At 41.3% G+C, this 25,070-nt stretch overlaps 1 long non-coding RNA gene across 2 annotated transcripts in view; it reads right to left on the reverse strand.

Moving 5' to 3' along the window:
• The window catches only part of LOC136145577 (uncharacterized), an 85,480-nt gene that overhangs the window by 47,003 nt on the left and 13,407 nt on the right, over nucleotides 1-25,070 (reverse strand). The window lies entirely within an intron of this gene.

Below are 25,070 nucleotides of genomic sequence, written 5' to 3' on the forward strand. Positions count from 1 at the left end.
GCTATTTCCATCCCCAGATGAGAAAACTTAGTCTCAAAGAGTTTGAGTAACTCACCCAAGGTCCCAAAGCAAATCCACCTTGGGGATTTGTCACGGGGCAGTCATGCCCTCCAGCATGGGGCTCTACTGGCACCTTGGGCCTAAAGTCCTGGAACTCCACTGAGCCCACTCTCAGACTAGGGGTATTACTACATTCACATTCCATGTGGTAGGATGTCGACCACTCCAAATACAAAATTTATTTAATTCTTCTCCTTTAGTAAGAGTGTTACAGCTTTGCAGTGTTATGGTTTTGCCAGTAAATATCTAAAACTAGTCATTCAAAAAGCTACTGTGAAGCAATTTCATGCCATGCATCCAAATGTCTGAACTTGTGAAATTTGGCATACAGAATGCTATGAGAGGCTGCCAAACACAAGCAGGAATAAGAGGAAAGGTAAAGCATGGAGCACTACTGGATTTTTCTTTTCCCATGATAGTAGTGAGAACTAGAGACTGTAAAGGGGGTGGAAAAATCTGTGTGGAATTTTACCAGAGCCAGTTCCCTTTTTTTTTAAAATTACTTATAACAGTAAATAGTTACCAAGCAACTGTAACCAAGCTACTACATCATGATGAAAATACAACACACACACACACACACACACACACACACACACACACACACACACACACAATATTTCCAATGAATGGCCCCTGATTCATTTTCTCCAATCCTTACTACCATCACTCACAGATCTGCAGTAGCTTTGATATCATCATTCCTTCCAGTGAAACAGAGGGAAAGAAAAAGTGGTGTGACTGTGGTATGTGTGTGTGTGTGTGTGTGTGTGAGAGAGAGAGAGAGAGAGAGAAATGGGCAAGACAGTTAGAAAGGGAGTCAAATATTTTGATCAATTATCCCAGCAGCAGACTTAGTCACAATAGGTTAGGATCATCTGATAAATTTTAATGGGAATCACTATTATTTGGGGGAAAGTGATTAAAGACTGAGCAGCCTCTGCCATAAAGCAGTGGGGTGCAGTGGTTACTCACAAGGGCTCTAGCACCAGACTGCCAGGTTTGGATTCAAATTTCTTTACTTACTAGCTAGGTTTTCTTTTCTTTTTTCTTTCCTTCTTTCTTCTTCTTCTTTTTTTTTTTTTTTTTTTCTTTTTTGCCTTTTGGTCATGTCACAAGGCTTATGGGATCTTAGTTCTCTGACCAGGGATTATACCAGGGCCCTCAGCAGTGAAAGCATGGGGTCCTAACCTCTAGGCCACCAGGGAATTCTCTAGCTAGGTTTTCTTGAATGCATTGCCTAAACTTGATAAGTTTTAGTTCCCTATCTATAAATTGGGAGTAATAATAGACTCTACATCATAGGGTTGTTGTGAGGATTAAGCAAGTTTAAATGGATTAAAAATTTAGAACAGTGGATGGCACATAATGAGAACTCAACAAATATCAACTTTAATGTTATCACCTCTCCCAATGAAAAACACTGGTAACTCAAAAATGCTGATCATTGGTGTTTCTCATCAAGGATGATGTCACCACTAGTCTGGGAAATTCACAAGTGAGATGTTCTGTTTTGTTAGGCTTTGGCTCGGTTGTCACAATGATTGGCAAGCACTGCCAACACTCAATGGGTAGGGTTAAGGTTGGGGTTAGATACTAGACGCTCTACAATTAATGGGTCAGCACCATGGTGAACTGCCTCACATCCTACACAGCTTTATATATCCTCCCAGTCTTCATGTAGGTTAAAAAAAATTTTTTTTATTATCTGAACCTGAAGCCTAATTCCATTTTACATATAAATGCAAAATATTTTTCTGCACAGCTTAAATATTACTAAATTTTCCAGGAACACAACTATCATGTAAATCAAGGGAAGTTAAACTTCTTGTTGCTCAAACCCTTCCCTAAGAATAGTTGTTCAGACCCTTCCAAGGAATAGTTCACATTTTGCAAAATTAGATGACCAACAATAATTTAAGTCATCAGCATACCTGTGTCAACCAGTATCTGTAGCTATCGGAATCACAGGGCTTCTATGTGTACTTGGGAGATTCCAACTCCATCATGATGTCGTCCAACAGAGCTACGTCTGAGAAATTACCTATTGGAACTGATAGTAGTTTTTGTTTTTCAATTTTTTTGTTTTTTAGTGTATTATTATAAATTACTTCCCTTTTATTTCTCTTCTACATGACTCTTTGAATATCAGATTCTTTTTTTTAGGTTATGCATATAGATGTTATGCATGCATGCATGCTAAGTCATTTCAGTCACGTCCGACTCTTTGTGACCTTATGGACTGTAGCCTGCCAGGTTCCTCTGTCCATGGGATTCTCTAGGCAAGAATACTGGAATGAGTTGCCATGCCCTCCTCCAGGGGAAATTCCTGACCCAGGGACCAAACCCATCTCTCTTGTGTCTCCTGCATTGGTACGCAAGTTCTTTACCACTAGTGCCACCTGAGAAGCCCCTAGATGTTATATTATCTATGAATTTTGTTTCAGGAGAGTAAAGGGAGTAAAAGTATTTGTTATGAAAGGGAATGTTGGACCATAAGTGATGGAAGAACCATACTCACAGAGCCCACGATTTAAAGAGAATTCATTAACTGACAGATTATGTAAATAACAAATTCTTTAATCTAGTTGATAGATGCTAAGTATGTCAACTATGTTGGTAATTGATGTAGCAGACAGAATAATGGCCCCTACCAAGATGACCACATCCTAATCCCCAGAATCTATAAACATGTTAGATAACATAACAAAGGAGAGTTAAGATTGGAATTAAGGTTACTAATCAGCTGACTTTAAGCTAGGAATTATTCAAGTGTGCCCAATGTAGTCACAAAAGTCCTTAAAAGTAGAAGAGGGAGGCAGAAGAGTGAGAGTCAAGGAAGATGTGATTATTAAAGAAAGTTACAGACAGATGCAATACTGCTGGCTTTGAAGATGAAAGAGAGCGGCCAGGAGCCAAGGAATGCAAGTAGCCTCTAGAAGTTGAAAGGACAAATAAACACATTTTTCCCCTGAAGCCTCTTGAAAGGAACACAGTCCTGTCAACTGAGGAGGCTGACAGACTACAGTCCAAAGGGTCATGAAGAATTGGAAACAACTGAAATCACTTAGCTCACACAGCTTGCAGGATCTTAGTTCCATGACTAGGGATTGAACCTGGGGCCCCCACAGTGAAAGCACTGAGTCCTAACCCGCTGGACTGTTAGAGAATTCTCCATTTGATTTTAATTCAGTGTCCCTCACCACCCCCCACCCCACCACCTAAAACCAAAACCAACAAGCACCTCCTAGCACTTAGTACTCTTCTCTCTTGGTAGTAATTATTTATTTTAGAATATCGATGCTGCCATTGTATTGCATTTAACTTACATGTATAGAGACAATTTTTATACACATATCTCTTAAAATTTTATTTATTTATTTTTGGCTGCACTGGGCCTTCATTGCTGCATGGGCTTTCTCTAGTTGCAGTGAGTAGGGGCTACTCCCTACTTGTGGTGTGCAGGTTTCTCATTGGAATGGCTTCTCTTGCTACAGAGCATAGGCTCTAGGGCACATGGGCTTCAGTAGTTGCGGCTCATCTGCTCCAGAGTATGGTTCAGTAGCTGCGGCACACAGGTTTAGTTGCCTCTCGGCATGTGGGATCTTTCTGGACCAGGGATCAAACTGGTGTACCCCTCATTGCAAGGCAGTTTCTTAACCACTGGACCACCAGGGAAGCCCAAGACAATTTCTTTTACTCAATTTATTTTAATTGGAGGATAATTACTTTACAATATTGTGATGATTTTTGCCATACATCGACATGAATCAGCCACGGGTACACATGTGTCCCTCCATCCTGAACCCCCCTCCCCACCCCATTCCTCTGGGTTGTCCCAGAGCACCGACTTTGGGTGCCCTGCTCATCTATTTTACATATGGCAATATACATGTTCAATGCTATTCTCTCAAATCATCCCACCCTCACCTTCTCCCACCGAGTTCAAAAGTCTGTTCTTTACAACTATGTCTCTTTTGCTGCCCTGTATGAGGGCAAATTTTAAGACAAATCTGAAGTTCTTAAAAAGAAGAGAAAGAGAATCCTCTGAGTGGTTGGAACTTGGCACTTTCACTGCTAGGGCAGATTCAGTCCATGGTTGGGGAACTAAGATCTTGCAAGTGTGTGGAACAGCCAAAAAAAGAAGAAAAAACAGAGAGAAATAATCTAAAGGTAAGGGGGAAAAGGTAGGGAGAAGAGTAAAATGCAATTATGGTGAACAGGATTAGGAAGAAAGTTGAAAGAGCATGAAAACAAAACAAAAATATAAAAAGAAAAGGAAGAGAAATGTGGTGGGAAAACAGCAGGGAGCAAAGTGAAATATCTCCTCCTTCCATCTGTAAGGTTCACTGCCTTTTATTTCTGCCCCTCATCTCCACACACAGAGCAACACTCCTGGTCATGGTACCCTTTGGCTGCTTTCTGAACCGTGCTGAGTCTTAAGGTTCAATAGGGCTTCCCTGGTGGCTCATATGGTAAAGAATCTATCTGCCTGCAGTGCAGACCACAGTTCGATCCCTGGCTCAGGAAGATCCCCGGAGAAGGGAATGGCAACCCACTCTAGTATTCTTGCCCGGAGAATCCCAAGGTCAGAGGTGCCTGGCAGGCCGCAGTCCATAGGGTAGAAGAGTCGGACAGGACTGAGTAACACTAATGCTCAATGGGCCTCTGATGCCCCCTGCAGGTCCTCAAGGCTAACTGTTCACTCTCTTGCTCTCTCCTTTAAGGTAATTTATCAGATGAAGATTAAATACCTATATCCTGCAATGCGATAGAACAACTACAGGCTTCCCCAAGTGTATGTTTCCAGGAATGATATTGAGATTATGCCTTGGAATTACCCATGTCTATTAAATGAGAGATTTTGCAATGATTTATGTTGTCAAAAAGAACTGAGTTCAAATTCCTGCTCTATAACTTACTAACTGTATGATCTTGGGAAAGTTCATACATCTCTTGAAGCTATTTCTTCACCTTTAAAATGAAGATATCAAGACTTACTTTATCAGTTGCTATGAGATAATTAAGTGAGATATTATGAACATAAAGTGCCTCATTCAATATCTAGTACCTGGTAGCTCCCCAATAAATGGTAGCTTTTACTACCTTATTTTAAAAACAAAAACAAGCTTCCCTGGTGGCTGAGCTGGTAAAGAATCCGCCTGCAATGCGAAAGACCTGGGTTCCATCCCTGGGTTGGGAAGATCCCCTGGAGAAGGGAATAGCTAGCCACTCCAGTATTCTGGCCTAAAGAATTCCATGGACTATATAGTCCTTGGGGTCGCAAAGAGTTGGACACAGTTGAGCAACTTTCACTTTCAAAAAGAAAAATAATACGTTAAGATCTCTATATCCATTGATATTAGAAACCAAGGAAATGTAAATAAGAGTCTTATGTTCTTTATTCTTCTTCCCTCTATCCTCCTCCTCCTCCTCTCTCTCTCTCTCTCTCTCTCTCTCTCTCTCTCTCTCTCTCTCTCTCTCTCTCTCTCTCTCTCTCTGCCCTCTCTGTCCCTCTATGCTAGGGGCTTCTCTTGTGGCTGAGACAGTAAAGAATCTTCCTGCAATGCTGGAGACCCAGGTTCTATCTCTGGGTTGGGAAATCTCCTGGAGGAGGGAATGGCAACCCACTCCAGTATTCTTGCCTGGAGAATTCCAAAGACAGAGGAGTCTGGAGGGCTACAGTCCATGGAGTCACAAAGAGTCAGACACGACTGAGCGACTAACACATTCCATAGTAAGGATGGTTATGGTTTCTGTGATTTCTGCTCTGAAGTGAGGAATTCTGCAGGTAGAGCCCTTGCTTCCTGCAGCTGTCAGCTCCCCTGTGAGAAAGCACTGTCTTCAATGTGACTCAATTTTCTAGGAGGGCCCTTAGAACTTTAAGTACTTTTGTCTTGCAGCCTTAGAAACTTGGCAGACCTACAGACTTTTCACACAATAGATTCCTATGCCTTGGAACCTGCTTTCTCCGACCATAATCCCACTGTGGGGAGCACACAGATACTGCTAATTAGCTACTCTCAATATAGCCACTGGCAAAGTAACCCAAAGGCAACAATTCAGAAATCCATACCCTCTGCTATTCCATGAGATTTGACGGGGACAAGCACTGTAGTCCAGGTTTCAAGGAGAGCTAGCTAGGATAGGCATTTCTGAGCTAGTTTAAACTGCTGAACATACTCCACTATCCTTCAGCATATTTAGTCTTGCCATCGATACAAGAATTGGAGAAAGACAAGAGGAGCATCTTACTGCTCTTTTTTTTTAATTGGAGGATAATTGCTTTAAAATGTTGTATTGGTTCCTATCATACAACATGGTGAATCAGCCATATATACTTATGTTCCTCCCTCCTGAGCTTCCCTTGCACCCCGCGCTCCATCCCACCCCTCTAAGTTGTCACAGGGAACTGGGTTGAGTTCCTTGTGTTATACAACAACTTCCCAGCAGTTATCTATTTTACATGTGGTAATGTATATGTTTCCATGCTACTCTCTCAATTCGTCCCACCATCTCCTTCCCCCACTGTGTCCACAAGTCTGTTTCTCAGGGTCTGCCTCTCTATTCCTGCCCTGCAAATAGCTTCATCAGTATCATTTTTCTAGATCCCATATGTGTTATTATACAATATTTATTTTTTTCTTTCTGACTTACTTCACTCTATAACAGGCTCTAGGTTCCTCTACCTCACTAGAACTGACTCAAATTCATTCCTTTTTATGGCTAAGTAATATTCCATTGTATATATGTGCCACAACTTCTTTATCCATTCATCTGTTGATGGACATTTAGGCTGCTTCCATGTCCTAGCTATTGCAAATAATGCTGCAATAAACAGTGGGGTTCATGTGTCTTTTTCAGTTATGGTTTTCTCAAGGTATATGTCCAGTAGTGAAACTGCTGAGTCATACTCTTATCCCCCTTTTTACAGAAGAGGACAGGGTCCCCAAGATCTCATTTTATATATTGATATATGTTAGTTCTTATATACCCAATTTGGAAACCAAAAAGATTAAATAATGGAGCAATCTTTCTCTGTGTAAGGCCCAGCAGACTAAATTTTGAAGTTCTTCTAAGCCCCTAATAAAACAGTGATCATCAGCTAAATGTACAAACTATTAGGTATTGAGATAAGCATACCTCTTAGCTTATTGAGGAAAATTAGCCTTAAAGTACATTTGGAAATAATGGTGTATAAAATTTTCCTAACTCCTCAAAGGATGTTTCTAATAGCCAAAAATTTTACCTACTGGCCAGAGATTCAGAAGATTCACAATGGAAGGATTAAATAATGTATAATATATAAACATATTAATTGCTATTTTGTATACATGACACTAATATAATATTAAAAATCAATTGTGCTTCAATTTTTTAAAAGGAAATGGAAGAAATAGGTAATTATCTAAATATATTTGTGGCAGGCAGACTAGTAGGTCCTGATAGGTATCTACATTTAGTCCCCAGAACCTATGAATATGTCACCCACATGGCAAAAGAGATTTTGTCAGATGTGATTGCATTAGGGATCTTGAAATGAGACCGTGGGTTGTCTGCCTGGGCTCAAGGTAATCACAACAGTCCTAACATGTGAAAGAGGCAAGCAGAACAAGCTAAAGGAGTTGTGAAGACAGACAGGTTGGAATAAGTGAGTGAATAAGTTCAGTCACTCAGTCACGTCTGACTCTTTGCAACCCCATGGACTGCAGCATGCCAGGCCTCCCTGTCCTTCACCTACTCCTACAGTCCACTCAAACTCATATCCATTTAGTCAGTATTGCCATCCAGCCATCTCATCCTCTGTCGTCCCCTTCTCCTCCTGACTTCAATCTTTCCCAGCATCAGGGTCTTTTCAAATGATTCCATTCTTCACATCAGGTGGCCAAAGTATTAGACTTTCAGCTTCAGTGTCAGTCCTTCCAATGAATATTCAGGACTGATTTCCTTTAAGATGGACTGGTTGGATCTCCTTGCAGTCCAAGGAACTCTCAAGAGTCATCTTCAACACCACAGTTCAAAAGCATCAATTCTTTGGTGCTCAGCTTTCTTTATTCAACTCTCACATATGACCACTGGAAACACCATAGCTTTGACTCGACAGAACTTTGATGGCAAAGTAATGTCTCTGCTTTTTAATATGCTGTCTAGGTTGCCCATAGCTTCTCTTCCAAGAAGCAAGCGACAGTCACCATCTGCAGTGATTTTGGAGTCCAGAAAAATAAAGTCAGTCACTGTTTGCACTGTTTCCCCATCTATTTGCCATGAAGTGATGGGACCGGATGCCATGACCTTAATTTCCTGAATGTTGAGTTTTAAGTCAACTTTTGCACTCTCCTCTTTCACTTTCATTAAGAGGCTCTTTAATTCTTCACTTTCTGCCATAAGGGTGGTGTCATCTGCGTATCAGAGGTTATTGATATTTCTCCTGGCAATCTTGATTCCAGCTTGTGCTTCATCCAGCCTGGCATTTTGCATGATATATCCTGCATATAAGTTAAATAAGCAGGGTGACAGTATACAGCCTTGGCAAACACCTTTCCCAATTTAGAACAATACTGTTGTTCCAGTTCTAACTGTTGCTTCTTGACCTGCTTACAGATTTCTCAGGAGGCAGGTCAGGTGGTGTGGTATTCCCATCTCTATAAGATTTTCCACAATTTATTGTGATCCACACAGTCAAAGGCTTTGGCATAGTCAATAAAGCAAAAGTAGATGCTTTTACGGAACTCTCTTGCTTTTTCAACGATCTAGCACATGTTGGCAATTTGAGCTGTGGCTCCTCTGCCTTTTCTAAATCCATCTTGAACATCTGGAAGTTTACAGTCCATGTACTGTTGAAGCCTGGCTTGGAGAATTCTGAGTGATATCCAATTGCTGGCTGGGGGCCCAAACCGAGGAATGCAGGCACCCTCTAGAGGCTGGAAAAGGCAAGGAAACAGATTCTCCCCCCCCCCAAACCTCCTGCCCTGCTTACATCTCTATTTTAGCTCTGTGAGACCCATTTCAAAGCTCTGACCTCAGAACTAGAAGATAATAAATTTACGGCATTTTAGGCTACTATGTTTGTTTGCTTGTTACAGCACCACAGAAAGTATTTTGGCTATTAAAGTTACTGTGCAGTTTTCATGACAAAATATTGATCAAGGTGAAAGTGTTAGCCTTTCAGTTGTGTCCAACTCTTTGTCATCCCATGAATGTAGCCCTCCAGGCTCCTCTGTCCATGGAACTGTCCAGGCAAGAATACTGGATACGGTAGCCATTCCCATCTCCAGGGTATCTTTCCAACCCAGGGATTGAACCTGAGTCTCCTGCTTTGTAGGAGGATTCTTTACTGTGTGAGCGACCAGGGAAGCCCATATTGATCAAAACTGTCAGCAAATTCTGTGATGGTCTTTTCGTGTGTGCTCAGTGGTACTACAGAGGTTTCTCAGACAGCGCAGTGGTAAAGAATCCTCCTGCCAATGCAGGAGAATCAGGAGACACATTCAGTCCCTGTGTTGGGAAGATCCCCTGGAGGAGGAAATGGCAATCCATTCCAGTTTCCTTGCCTAGAAAATCCCTTGGTCACCACTCCAGTTTTCTTGCCTGGGAAATCCTGTGGACAGAGGAGCCTGGTGGGCTACAGTCCATGAGGTTTCAAGAGTCGGACACTACTTAACGACTAAACCACCACCACCACCATAGAATTCCCTCATGAGAATTTATGTACAAATCCATGTCTTAAGGTCCCAGTACCAGAAACCGGTAAGCTGTTTCTAAGCAGAGGATTATTTTTTAAAACTCTTTCAGAAGTACATAAAAAAAAAAAAGAAATACATAATACACATCACATTGATACATTGTCAAAAAACACAGAACTACAAAGAATGATCCCAAATGTAAATTATGGACTTTTTTGATGTTAACACTACTGGTTCATCACTTATAACAAATGTGCCACTAATGCAAGATGTTAATAGTAAGAGAAACTGGAGGAGAGGAAGTGTGTGGGAACTCTCCGTAGTTTCAGTTCAATTGTTCTGTGAATCTAAAACCTCTCTAAAAACTAAAGGTCTTTTGTCAAAGTATACGATAATAAAGTATACACATAGGAGATTCTGGGAAGATAGCTGCAGCAGCATAGCTTTTCAATCCCCTTGAATCCTCACATAAAAACCGAGCAACTAGAAAGCAAAACTAAACACTATGAATATTCACAAGAAAACTTCAGTGATAAATTATCCCCGTGAACCCCCAGATGAAGGCAAGCGGGGACAAATCAATAATCCAGTGCTGCACCGTATCAGCATCAATATAAGAACAGAGAAGAAATGGGGCAGTGTCTGATGCAATCAAGAACGGAACTCCAAAATACCAACAGGTACAGAAGGCACAGGTGAAATGGAGGGTGTAAGGGACACCCGTAAGGACTGAGGGACTGGGGCAGTCTGGTTCCTATGAACTCTCGGAACTCATGTCCCAGGGCTTCCCTCCAGAACAGGACCGCCAGATGGAGAGGAAATTCAGGGAGGAGAATCAAAATTGAGCAACTACTAGAGAGAAAGAGAAAGAGAGAGAGAGGCAAGGTCCTGATCAAAGTCCAGGAGAACAGATACGGCAAATCTCAGAAAGCAGGCTTCATATTTTAATATTATACCAAAACACAGAGGAAGCTCTGTGAAGTTATAAAAGTGTCCCTGCCTTACTCTAAAGTCAAAGAAAAATACATAAAAGTCAACAACAAAAAAGGATTTAGGTTGAATGCTCATGAAGTTGTTATGTCAAAAAAAAAAAAAAAAAAAGACTAAGGAGCAAATTAACACCCCTATAAACAATAGTGTGTCCAGAAATACGTATCCACAAAACAGATCAAAACTGTAACCTATCATTTCAAAATGACCTGTAAGATGTTAAGAAGTGGAACATCAGGGTAGAACACTACCAGCATCTTTGTAGAGTCCCAAGTGTGCAGGGGGTGTGTGGGTGTGTGTGTGTTGTTAGACTGTCCTTCTTGGTGTGTAGGAGCTCTTCATACTTAAACTCCTTCATCAGATGTGTTTTTGCAAATACCCCCTTCCACTCTGAGGCTTACCTTTTCATTATTACTACTGGGATCTTTCAGTTAATAAAAATTCTCAACTATAATGAAGTTCAACTTATCAATATATTTCCTTTATGGTTTGTGATTTTTGTATTTTGTCAAGGAATATTACCTCTATGGTCATGAAGATCTTCCAGGTTATCTTCTCAGTGGGGAGCTGGGGTCATTCTGGGTGAGGAGATGGCAACCCACTCCAGTATTCTTGCATGGAAAATCCCATGGACAGAGGGGCATGGCAGGCTACACTCTATGGGGTCATAAAGAGTCGGACACAACTGAGTGACTAAACAACAACAGTCATGAAGATCTTCCAGGTTGTCTTCTAGAAGTTTTACTGTTGTACCTTTCATGTTTATATCTACAATCCATCTGGAATTGATTTTTGTGCATGAGATATACTGGGGTCAAGGCTCTCTTTTTATTTTCCATCAGCTATGCAATGGATATAGCACCCTTTCATAAAAAGATCATATTTATTCTCCCAGACTGCAGAGACACCTTCATTGTAAATCAGGTGTCCACATATGCGTGGGTCTGTGTCTATGCACTCTGTTCTACTGCATGAGTCTTTCTGTCTATCTCAAACCTAATACACCCAAAATTGAATTCCTGATCTTCTTCCCTAAGCCTGTTCCTCTTACTGTCTGCCCCGTCTCAGCTGTGGCCAATTCGATACTTCCAGTGACTCAGGCCAAAATCCTTGGTATCACCCTGACTTCTTTCTTTCTCTCATACTCCACTTGTAATTCATCAGACCCTACTGCTTTAACATGCAGTTACATCTGGAATAACTACCTCTACCACTCCCACCCTGGTCCAAGTCAACATCGCACTCATCTAGACTACTGCAATAATTTCCTAACTGGTCACCCTGATTAGTGGTACCTGATTGGATGTAAGGCATGGGAGAGAAGGAGGAGTCTGTTACCATCCAGGATTCTGGGTATGGATGGCGGGAACTGCCTTCCAAAGTGGGAAAGGAAAGAAATTGATTTGGGGGCAGAGGGAAGAAAATCACCCTTTCAGCCTCTTCTCTATCTAACAGAAAAAGTAATACTGTTAGGCTAGCTCATGTAAGTCAGATCATGTCCTTGCTCTACTCATAACCTTCCAACGGTGCCCCATCTCTCCCAGTGTAAAAGCCAAAGTCCTTACAACGACCAACAGAGTTCTTTGCAATTTAGCCTTCTAGCCTTCCTAGCTCTTTTTATGGACTTCACTAACCTTGATGTAGCCACAGTAGCCTCTTTGACGTGCCTTGAAAAACCAAGCCTACTCCCACCTCAGCCTTTGCATTTACCATCTTCCCAAATACCTGAATGGTTACCTCCTTCCTTTTCATCAAGTCTTTGTTAACATGTCATCTTTTTAGGGAGGTTTTACCCTGACTAGCCTATTTAATTGTAATCTAATCCCCATTCTGGTACTTCCTATCAGCCTTTTCTACTTTATCTTTCTCCTTAATTCTGATCACCTTCCAACTTTGAACTCCACAAAAGCAAAGTTGAGAAAAAACAAGCCAGCATTTTATAATGAGAACCATACAACCATACAATGAGAATCTTCTGAGGAATGCATCATAATAATAACACCCATAAAAGACTTTAAAATATTTTTGTATATTTTTTTCACTGCTCTAAGCCTAGCACTCAGAAGAGACCTTGATATATAGTAGATGTTTAATAAACACTTTATTGAGTAGACTCAATACATGAATGAATGGATGAACCAAGCACATCTTAAATATTGCCAACATTTAAAGGTTTAATAAAAGGGGATGAACTTTCAAAGGAGACAGAAGTAACAACCAGAGATGGAAAAAGACCTAAGTGAGTCTAATACCCGGACATAAAGGGAGTTTCCTGAGTGACAGAGTATCTTTTGTTATTCATAACAAGCCCTTTTTCAACCTTACCTGAATTTATACTAGTAAGGTTAGTGAAGAGTATTACTCGCAGTAGAGACCCTAAATTATCTTTAGAATTGGGGAACCAACTCTGTGATTAGAGTTTGGAACTCTCAGTCCACCTGCTGACCTCTAGAGAGGGAGAGGTATTAGAGGTTGAGTTCAATCACCAGTGACAAACGAGTTAATCAGTTGTGCCTATATGATGAAACCTCAAGTAAAAACTCTGACAAGGTTTGAGGGAGAGCTCAAGTTGGTGAACTTGATGTGCTGGGAGGGCATGGAAGTTCTGTGCCAACACTCATCCACCCTCTCACCTCTACCCCAGACCTTGCATTTGGCTGTCTCTGAGTTATATCCTTCACAATAAAATTGCTATGGAAAGTATATGCTTTTCTGAGTTTGTGAATTACTGGATTGTGGCAGGGTGTGCAGGGAGGGGGGCATGAGACTCTCTAAATTTATAATTCATCCAGGCAGAAGTGGTGGTAAGCTGGGCACCCCATTTGCAGCCGGTATCTGCAATGGAAGCAGTCTTGTGGAATTAAGCCCTTAATCCAAGGTGTGTACTGACTCCAAGCAGTGGGAGTTTTCATTGAATTAAATTACTGAACACCCAGTTGGTATCAGAAAATTGGAGTATTGATCATTATTTGAAAAACCAAAACAGTCATGAGGGGACAGAATATGTTTGAACCCAGCCTTTGTACCACAATGTAGTTAAAGAGTAATTAAGTTTGCCAGATCAGGCCACATGAACAGAAAACAGGGCAAAGGATAGGTGTCCCAAAATTTAATAAGAAAGTAAGTTATTCCAAGGACTTTCCTGGCAGTCCAGTGGTTAAGATACTGTGCTTCCACAGTACAAGGTGCAGGTATGAAGTCTGGCCAGGCAATTAACAGCATGCATGCCACGTGGCACAGCCAGAAAGTTTTAAAAACAAAGAAAATGATTGCACAAAGAGGAAAATTTCCAGAGACATACAAATTAAACTTGGATGAGATAATGCTGAGGAAACCAAGAGAAAAGGAAGTTGAAAGGAAAATAATCAATACTGTTAACTGCTATGAAGAGATTAAATAAGAGAAGGCTGGACAAATATCTACTGAATTTAGTAGCCATGAATGACAATTCAAAGAGTACCTGGGGCCTGAACTTAATGAGTTAAAAAATTTGTCTGTTTCTCCCCTTGGGAACTGTGGCTGTGGTAGAAAGAGAAGGGGTAGCAATGGGATAGTCTTATAGGAATGAGGGTTTCTACTATCATTATTGATTGTTCAATATTGGGTGAAAGAGGCTTGGGCAGGTTTAAATGGATTTGGGCCAGATGTCAGTTCAGTCGCTCAGTTGTGTCTGATTTTTTGCAACCCCATGGACTACAGCATGGACTGCAGCACACCAAACCTCCCTGTCCTTCACCAACTCCTACAGTCTACTCAAACTCATGTCCATTGAGTCGGTGATGCCATCCAGCCATCTCATCCTGTTGTCCCCTTCTCCTCCTGACTTCAATCTTTCCCAGCATCAGGGTCTTTTCAAATGATTCCATTCTTCACATCAGGTGGCCAAAGTATTGGACTTTCAGCTTCAGTGTCAGTCCTTCCAATGAATATTCAGGACTGATTTCCTTTAAGATGAACTGGTTGGATCTCCTTGCAGTCCAAGGAACTCTTAAGAGTCATCTCCAACACCACAGTTCAAAAGCACCAATTCTTTGGTGCTCAGCTTTCTTTATTCAACTCTCACATCCATATATGACCACTGGAAAAACCATAGCTTTGACTCGACAGACCTTTGTTGGCAAAGTAATGTCTCTGCTTTTTAATACGCTGTCTAGGTTGGTCATAGCTTTTCTACCAAGGAGCAAGTGACTTTTGATTTCATGGTGGCAATCACTATCTGCAGTGATTTTGGAGCCCAGAAAAATAAAGTCAGTCACTGTTTGCACTGTTTCCCCATCTACCTGCCATGAAGTGATGGGACCGGATGCCATGACCTTAATTTCCTGAATGTTGAGTTTTAAGTCAACTTTTGCACTCTCCTCTTTCACTTTCATTAAGAGGCTCTTTAATTCTTCACTTTCTGCCATAAGGGTGGTGTCATCTGCGTATCAGAGGTTATTGATATTTCTCCCGACAATCTTGATTCCAGCTTGTGCTTCATCCAGCCTGGCATTTTGCATGATATATCCTGCATATAAGTTAAATAAGCAGGGTGGCAGTATACAGTCTTGGCGTACTCCTGTCCCAATTGAGAACAACTCTGTTGCTCCATGTCCAGTTCTAACTGTTGCTTCTTGACCTGCTTACAGATTTCTCAGGAGGCAGGTCAGGTGGTGTGGTATTCCCATCTCTATAAGATTTTCCACAATTTATTGTGATCCACACAGTCAAAGGCTTTGGCATAGTCAATAAAGCAAAAGCATATGCTTTTACGGAACTCTCTTGCTTTTTCAACAATCTAGCGGATGTTGGCAATTTAAGCTCTGGCTCCTCTGCCTTTTCTAAATCCATCTTGAACATCTGGAAGTTTACGGTTCATGTACTGTTGAAGCCTGGCTTGGAGAATTCTGAGTGATATCCAATTGCTGGCTGGGGGCCCAAACCAAGGAATGCAGGCACCCTCTAGAGGCTGGAAAAGGCAAGGAAACAGATCCTCCCCCCAAACCTCCTGCCCTGCTTACAGCTCTATTTTAGCTCTGTGAGACCTATTTCAAAGTTCTGACCTCAGAACTAAAAGACAATAAATTACATCATTTTAGGCATAACAAACATGTTTGTTTGTTTGTTACAGCACCATAGGAAAGTATTTTGGCTATTAAAGTTAATGTGCAGTTTTGGTGAGAAAATATGGATCAAAGTGAAAGTGTTAGCCTTTCAGTTGTGTCCAACTCTTTGAGACCCCATGAACTGTAGCCCTCCAGGCTCCTCTGTCCATGGAACTGTCCAGGCAAGCATACAGGATACAGTAGCCATTCCCATCTCCAAGGGATCTTTCCAACCCAGGGATTGAACCTGAGTCTCCTGCTTTGTAGGAGGATTCTTTACTGTGTGAGCGACCAGGGAAGCCCATATTGATCAAAACTGTCAGCAAATTCTGTGATGGTCTTTTCGTGTGTGCTCAGTGGTACTACAGAGGTTTCTCAGACAGCGCAGTGGTAAAGAATCCTCCTGCCAATGCAGGAGAATCAGGAGACGCATTCAGTCCCTGTGTTGGGAAGATCCCCTGGAGGAGGAAATGGCAATCCATTCCAGTTTCCTTGCCTAGAAAATCCCTTGGTCACCACTCCAGTTTTCTTGCCTGGGAAATCCTGTGGACAGAGGAGCCTGGTGGGCTACAGTCCATGAGGTTTCAAGAGTCGGACACTACTTAACGACTAAACCACCACCACCACCATAGAATTCCCTCATGAGAATTTATGTACAAATCCATGTCTTAAGGTCCCAGTACCAGAAACCGGTAAGCTGTTTCTAAGCAGAGGATTATTTTTTAAAACTCTTTTAGAAGTACATAAAAAAAAAAAGAAATACATAATACACATCACATTGATACATTGTCAAAAAACACAGAACTACAAAGAATGATCCCAAATGTAAATTATGGACTTTTTTGATGTTAACACCACTGGTTCATCACTTATAACAAATGTACCACCTGGTGCACTAGGAAGACCCAGAGGGATCGGGTAGAAAAGGAGGTGAGATGGGGATTGGGATGGGGAATACATGTAAATCCATGACTGATTCATGTCAATGTATGACAAAACCCACTGTAATGTTGTGAAGTAATTAGCCTCAAACTAATAAAAATAAATGAAAAAAAATAAAATAAAAACAAATATACCACCAATGCAAGATGTTAATAGTAAGAGAAACTGGAGGAGAGGGAGTGTGTGGGAACTCTCCGTAGTTTCAGTTCAATTGTTCTGTGAATCTAAAACCTCTCTAAAAACTAAAGGTCTTTTGTCAAAGTATACGATAATAAAGTATACACATAGGAGATTCTGGGAAGATAGCTGCAGCAGCATAGTTTTTCAATCCCCTTGAATCCTCACATAAAAACCGAGCAACTAGAAAGCAAAACTAAACACTATGAATATTCACAAGAAAACTTCAGTGATAAATTATCCCCGTGAACCCCCAGATGAAGGCAAGCGGGGACAAATCAATAGTCCAGTGCTGCACAGTATCAGCATCAATATAAGAACAGAGAAGAAATGGGGCAGTGTCTGATGCAATCAAGAACAGAACTCCAAAATACCAACAGGTACAGAAGGCACAGGTGAAATGGAGTGTGTAAGGGACACCCGTAAGGACTGAGGGACTGGGGCAGTCTGGTTCCTATGAACTCTCGGAACTCATGTCCCAGGGCTTCCCTCCAGAACAGGACCCCCAGATGGAGAGGAAATTCAGGGAGGAGAATCAAAATTGAGCAAGCACGAGAGAGAGAGAGAGAGAGAGGCAAGGTCCTGATCAAAGTCCAGGAGAACAGATACGGCAAATCTCAGAAAGCAGGCTTCATATTTTAATATTATACCAAAACACAGAGGAAGCTCTGTGAAGTTATAAAAGTGTCCCTGCCTTACTCTAAAGTCAAAGAAAAATACATAAAAGTCAACAACAAAAAAGGATTTAGGTTGAATGCTCATGAAGTTGTTATGTCAAAAAAGAAAAAAAAAAAGACTAAGGAGCAAATTAACACCCCTATAAACAATAGTGTGTCCAGAAATACGTATCCACAAAACAGATCAAAACTGTAACCTATCATTTCAAAATGACCTGTAAGATGTTAAGAAGTGGAACATCAGGGTAGAACACTACCAGCATCTTTGTAGAGTCCCAAGTGTGCAGGGGGTGTGTGGGTGTGTGTGTGTTGTTAGACTGTCCTTCTTGGTGTGTAGGAGCTCTTCATACTTAAACTCCTTCATCAGATGTGTTTTTGCAAATACCCCCTTCCACTCTGAGGCTTACCTTTTCATTATTACTACTGGGATCTTTCAGTTAATAAAAATTCTCAACTATAATGAAGTTCAACTTATCAATATATTTCCTTTATGGTTTGTGATTTTTGTATTTTGTCAAGGAATATTACCTCTATGGTCATGAAGATCTTCCAGGTTATCTTCTCAGTGGGGAGCTGGGGTCATTCTGGGTGAGGAGATGGCAACCCACTCCAGTATTCTTGCATGGAAAATCCCATGGACAGAGGGGCATGGCAGGCTACACTCTATGGGGTCATAAAGAGTCGGACACAACTGAGTGACTAAACAACAACAGTCATGAAGATCTTCCAGGTTGTCTTCTAGAAGTTTTACTGTTGTACCTTTCATGTTTATATCTACAATCCATCTGGAATTGATTTTTGTGCATGAGATATACTAGGGTCAAGGCTCTTTTTTTTTCTCCTTCAGCTATGCAATGGATCTAGCACCCTTTCATAAAAAGATCATATTTATTCTCCCAGACTGCACAGACACCTTCATTGTAAATCAGGTGTCCACATATGTGCGGGTCTGTGTCTATGCACTCCATTCTACTGTATGAGTCTTTTTGTCTATCTCAAACCTAATACACCCAAAATTGAATTCCTGATCTTCTTTCCTAAGCCTGTTCCTCTTACTGTCTGCCCCGTCTCAGCTGTGGCCAATTCAATACTTCCAGTGACTCAGGCCAAAATCCTTGGTATCACCCTGACTTCTTTCTTTCTCTCATACTCCACTTGTAATTCATCAGACCCTACTGCCTTAACGGGCAATTACATCTGGAATAACTACCTCTACCACTCCCACCCTGGTCCAAGCCAACATCACGCTCATCTAGACTACTGCAATAATTTCCTAACTGGTCACCCTGATTAGTGGTACCTGATTGGATATAAGGCCTAGGAGAGAAGGGGGAATCTGTTACCATCCAGGCTTCTGGGTTTGCATGCTGGAAACTGCCTTCCAAAGTGGGAAAGGAAAGAAATTGATTTGGGGGCAGAGGGAAGAAAATCACCCTTTCAGCCTCTTCTCTATCTAACAGAAAAAGTAATGGTTAGGCTAGCTCATGTAAGTCAGATCATGTCCTTGCTCTACTCATAACCTTCCAACGGTGCCCCATCTCTCCCAGTGAAAAAGCCAAAGTCCTTACAATGACCAACAGAGTTCTTTGCAATTTAGCCTTCTAGCCTTCCTAGCTCTTTCTATGTACTTCACTAACCTTGATGTAGCCACAGTAGCCTCTTTGACATGCCTTGAAAACCAAGCCTACTCCCACCTCAGCCTTTGCATTTACCATCTTCCCAAATACCTGAATAGTTTGCTCCTTCCTTTTCATCAAGTCTTTGTTAACATGTCATCTTTTTAGGGAGGTTTTACCCTGACTAGCCTATTTAATTGTAATCTAATCCCCATTCTGGTACTTCCTATCAGCCTTTTCTACTTTATCTTTCTCCTTAATTCTGATCACCTTCCAACTTTGAACTCCACAAAAGCAAAGTTGAGAAAAACCAAGCCAGCATTTTATAATGAGAACCATACAACAGAATCTTCTGAGGAATGCATCATAATAATAACACCCATAAAAGACTTTAAAATATTTTTGTATATTTTTTTCACTGCTCTAAGCCTAGTACTCAGAAGAGAACCTGATATAGAGTAGATGTTTAATAAACTCTTTATTGAATAGACTCAATACATGAATGAATGAATGAACCAAGCACATCTTAAATACTGGCAACATTTAAAGGTTTAATAAAAGGGGATGAACTTTCAAAGGAGACAGAAGAAACAACCAGAGGTGGAAAAAGACCTAAGTGAGTCTAATACCCAGACATAAAGGGAATTTCCTGAGTGACAGAGTATCTTTTGTTATTCATAACAAGCCCTTTTTCAACCTTACCTGAATTTATACTAGTAAGGTTAGTGAAGAGTATTACTCACAGTAGAGGCCCTAAATTATCTTTAGAATTGGGGAACCAACTCTGTGATTAGAGTTTGGAACTCTCAGTCCACCTGCTGACCTCTAGAGAGGGAGAGGTATTAGAGGTTGAATTCAATCACCAGTGTTAATCAGTTGTGTCTATATGATGATACTCAAGTAAAAACTCTGACAAAGGTTTGGGGTAAAGTTCAAGTTGGAGAACTTGATGTGCTGGGAGGGCATGGAAGTTCTGTGCCAACACTGTTCCACCCTCTCACCTCTACCCCAGACCTTGCATTTGGCTGTCTCTGAGTTATATCCTTCACAATAAAATTGCTATGGAAAGTATATGCTTTTCTGAGTTTGTGAATTACTGGATTGTGGCAGGGTGTGTAGGGAGGGGGGCATGAGACTCTCTAAATTTATAATTCATCCAGGCAGAAGTGGTGGTAAGCTGGGCACCCCATTTGCAGCCGGTATCTGCAATGGAAGCAGTCTTGTGGGATTAAGCCCTTAATCCAAGGTGTGTACTGACTCCAAGCAGTGGGAGTTTTCATTGAATTAAATTACTGAACACCCAGTTGGTATCAGAAAATTAGAGTACTGATCATTATTTGAAAAACAAAAACAGTCATGAGGGGACAGAATATGTTTGAACCCAGCCTTTGTACCACAATGTAGTTAAAGAGTAATTAAGTTTGCCAGATCAGGCCACATGAACATAAAACAGGGCAAAGGACAGGTGTCCCAAAATTTAATAAGAAAGTAAGTTATTCCAAGGACTTTCCTGGCAGTCCAGTGGTTAAGATACTGTGCTTCCACAGTACAAGGTGCAGGTATGAAGTCTGGCCAGGCAATTAACAGCATGCATGCCACGTGGCACAGCCAGAAAGTTTTAAAAACAAAGAAAATGATTGCACAAAGAGGAAAATTTCCAGAGACATACAAATTAAACTTGGATGAGATAATGCTGAGGAAACCAAGAGAAAAGGAAGTTGAAAGGAAAGTAATCAATACTGTTAACTGCTATGAAGAGATTAAATAAGAGAAGGCTGGACAAATATCTACTGAATTTAGTAGCCATGAATGACAATTCAAAGAGTACCTGGGGCCTGAACTTAATGAGTTAAAAAATTTGTTTGTTTCTCCCCTTGGGAACTGTGGCTGTGGTAGAAAGAGAAGGGGTAGCAATGGGATAGTCTTATAGGAATGAGGGTTTCTACTATCATTATTGATTGTTCAATATTGGGTGAAAGAGGCTTGGGCAGGTTTAAATGGAAATGGGCCAGAAGTCAGTTCAGTCATGTCCTACTTTTTGCGACCCCATGGACTACAGCATGGACTGCAGCACGCCAAGCCTCCCTGTCCATCACCAACTCCCAGAGTCCATTCAAACTCATGTCCATTGAGTCGGTGATGCCATCCAGCCATCTCATCCTGTCGTCCCCTTCTCCTCCTGACTTCAATCTTTCCCAGCATCAGTCTTTTCAAATGAGTCAGTTCTTCTCATCTGGCCAAAGTATTAGCGTTTCAGCTTCAGCATCACTCCTTCCAGTGAATATTGAGGACTGATTTCCTTTAAGATGGACTGGTTGGATCAGCCAGAAGTGGAGAGTACTTAACGATAGGTGCCATGCCCACAGCTCAAGAATCTGGTCAAAAAATAGGCTGAAAAGTTTTTAGTTTTATTTTTATAATTTTTGTGTTGTTAAATTTTCTTAGCATGTACAATTGATATTGTCTCTGTATTTTTCTTTTAAAAAAAAGGTGCCCAAAAAAGAAAGATCCTTATTTTTAAAAACAATTCTTCACCCCCTAGCTGCTGCCCTCTCCCCTCCTTGGGGCAAGCTGTCTGAAGAACAGTCTGTTCCTGATTGCACGCATCTATTCACAGGACTTCCTGGTGGCTCAGTTGGTAAAGAATCCCCCTGCAATATGGTAGACCTGGGTTCGATTCCTGGGTTGGGAAGATCCTCTGGAGAAGGGAACGGCTACCCACTTCAGTTTTCTGGCCTGGAGAATCCCATGGACAGTGGAGCCTAGCGGGCTACAGTTCACGAGTTGCAAAGAGTCAGACACAACTGAGCAGCTTTCATGCATACATATGTTCACTTTCTACTCATCCTCCATGCCCTCCAGTCTAGCCTCCGGTGGCACTTCATCTAAATAGCATTTGTTGAGGTCTCTAATATGTTCTGTGTAATTAAATCAAAGGGCATTTTGAGGTCTCTCTCTCTCAAATTCCTGACTCTTTTATTTGCTCACTAGACATTTCCACAGGTACGTCTAAAACAGAGCTCACCTTTCTTCCCTCTGCCCCCAAACATTTCTCCTTTCCCCACTTTGAAGGGTACCTTTCACCATCCCCCATCCAAGCTCAGAAACCAAGTGACACCCTGATTCCTCCTGTCTCACATGCCCCAGGTCTCATCCATTACCAAATCCCTTCACTCCCATCCATCCCCACAGAGTCTCAAATGTATCCTAATTTCAGTACAATTTTTTTTTAAGATTTTTTTGACCATTTTTTTTAAGTCTTTATTCAACTTGCTACAATATTGCTTCTGTTTTATGTTTTGTTTTTTTGGCTGTGAGGCCTCTGGGACCCCAGATCCCTGACCAACCAAGGATCGAACCCACACCCCCAACATTGGAAGGTGAAATCTCAACCACTGGACTGCTAGGGAAGTCCCAGTTCCAATACAATTCTGATGGTCTCCAACATGATCTTTACGAAACGCCCATTAAACAATGTCACTGCTCTGCTAGCAGTCCTCCTTGGCTCCTGCTGCCCAGAGTCCCAGAGTAAACCCCCAGCATGTCATTCATAGTACGGGTGGTAATGGTCCTTCAGGATCTTGAAGGGCCTGCCTGCTGCTGCAGCCTCATCTCTCGCTACATCCCAGTTCTAACCGTGCCCAAACCCCACAGAAACTGGTAGTAGTTCCCCAACTGAGTGACCCGATGCTGTCCTCTGGCATGGAGGGTAACACCTGGACACACTGCACTTGCAGTGTCCTCTCCCACCTCATTCCTGGGCCAACTCCTGCCCCTCGTGACTTAACTCAGACATCACTTGCTCAGAGATTCAGTAACTCACACAGGGACAGTATTAATGTTAATCTGTTGCAGCTTTCCTTTTCAAGACTCTTAGGCATTTGAGTTAGTGTCTAATCCTAAAAGGTTTTATACAACAGGAAAGAAAGTATGGCCCATAGTAAAGCTACAACTAGGAAGCAGATTTGTTTCCTTAGTAACATGTGGGTGCTTTAAAACTTGTATAGTATTTATAAATGGTACCTTTTGTTACTCACGGCATACCAAGGCAAAAATAAACTTTCTTAAAACTTAATTCTGTAAAGAATGCTGCTTATCCAATTCAGCAGACCCCACTCATTACCAGAATCTTTATCTAATACTTAGATCAATCCAGGTGTCTACATAGCAAATTTTATAGGAGTCTTTAACTCTGAATTCAATGCAAGTCATGTTGAAAAACACTGACCCAGCACTCTGCAATGAGAATGACAGTAAATCCTTCTTAGGAACGCATTATAATATCCACAAAACCCTACATTTGATGATAGTACTAAAAGATATAATTTTCTCCAGGTGTTCTAACTATAAAATAGAGATAATAATGGTTATTTCACACAATTATTCAGATGATTAAGTAAAGAGAACTTACTGGAGATAAAAAGTTGGGAGCATCAGAGTAAGGTGTTTAAATTGACAATTGATGAGAAAAGAGAGTGAGTTGAGAGAGAGAAATAAAAAGTCCCAGCCTACTTTCCAAATGTTTCCCATTCATTTTTTCATTCAACAACTATTTTCTGAGTGCCCAAGGTCAGTTACTGTGGTAGGCACTAGGGATGCAGGAGTGAGCCAAAGAGACACAGAGAAAGCTTACAGTCATTTGAAGGAGGCATAGAAATATACATTTACCTGTAAACTATAATAAGTACTTTAAAGATAAAGTTCCAGCTATTATGAGAGAATGTAATGAGCACCACATTCAGATTAAGTAAGGCGTTGTATGTAAAGCACTTAGCAGAGTGCACATAGTAAACACTTTAGTCAAGGAAAGCCTCACTAAGAAAGCGACAGTTAGGGACTTCCCTGGTGGTCCAGGGGTTGGGACTTCGGCTTCCAATGCAGGAAGTGGGGGTTCGACCCCTGGTCAGGGAGCCAAGATCCCACATGCCGTGAAGACAAAAAACCAAAACATAGAAGCAATACTGTAACAAATTCAATAAAGACTTAAAAAATGGTCCACATCAAAAAAATCTTTAAAAGAAAGAAAGTGACAATTATGCAGCCAGCAAAGGATTAGTTGGAGTTGGCTAGGTAGTGAATGGGATGAAAAAGCACCGTCAGCTGAGGAACACATCCAAGAAGGCCCTGAGGCAGGACAGAGCCTGGAATGTTCCCAGAACAGAAAGGAGACCTGGACAGTGAGAGGGTAACAGGAAGGAAGGCTAGGAGTCTCCAAACAGAGGGAATAGGTTGCAAGTGTCAGATGGTTTTTTATCTCTCTCTTAAGCGGCAGGAGGAAACAAACTACAAGTGTCAGATTTTTTTCCCTTTTCTATACAAAATTAAAAGGAGGTTTCTCTTAAAATTCTGTGTTGCCATGACAACACCTGGTTCCACCTGAACTTAACTTTTCCTCAAACGTTGAGCTAACCATTGTATTTTTCTTACGGAAATGTTTTTCATTAAGCTATGTTAATGAACTATGTATTTACCCTGGACTCTGTCTTCAAGTTGGTTCTGCCTAAGACTCAGAACCGACTTGACAAACCACTATATGAGTATGTTTTACTCATACAATTGTTTCCCTATGCTAATGAAACCATATATTTGCTTGGAAACCTGCCTTTCTTCAAGATTCATGTCAATTGTTTTATGGCCTGAGATGATTCACCTTGTGTCGATGTTATTTCAAAACGCATGCTCTGGGTGAAGGGCCTGGTGCCACTCTGAGTCTCGAGACATTTCCTTTCTCTAATTAGCAGACTGCTAGTAGCCAAAGCCTCTGACTGTGTGGATCACAATAAACTGGAAAATTATGAAAGAGATGGGAATACCAGACCATCTGACCTGCCTCCTGAGAAA

Source organism: Muntiacus reevesi, chromosome 1, assembly GCF_963930625.1.
Source record: "Muntiacus reevesi chromosome 1, mMunRee1.1, whole genome shotgun sequence".
Classification (NCBI taxonomy): domain Eukaryota; kingdom Metazoa; phylum Chordata; class Mammalia; order Artiodactyla; family Cervidae; genus Muntiacus; species Muntiacus reevesi.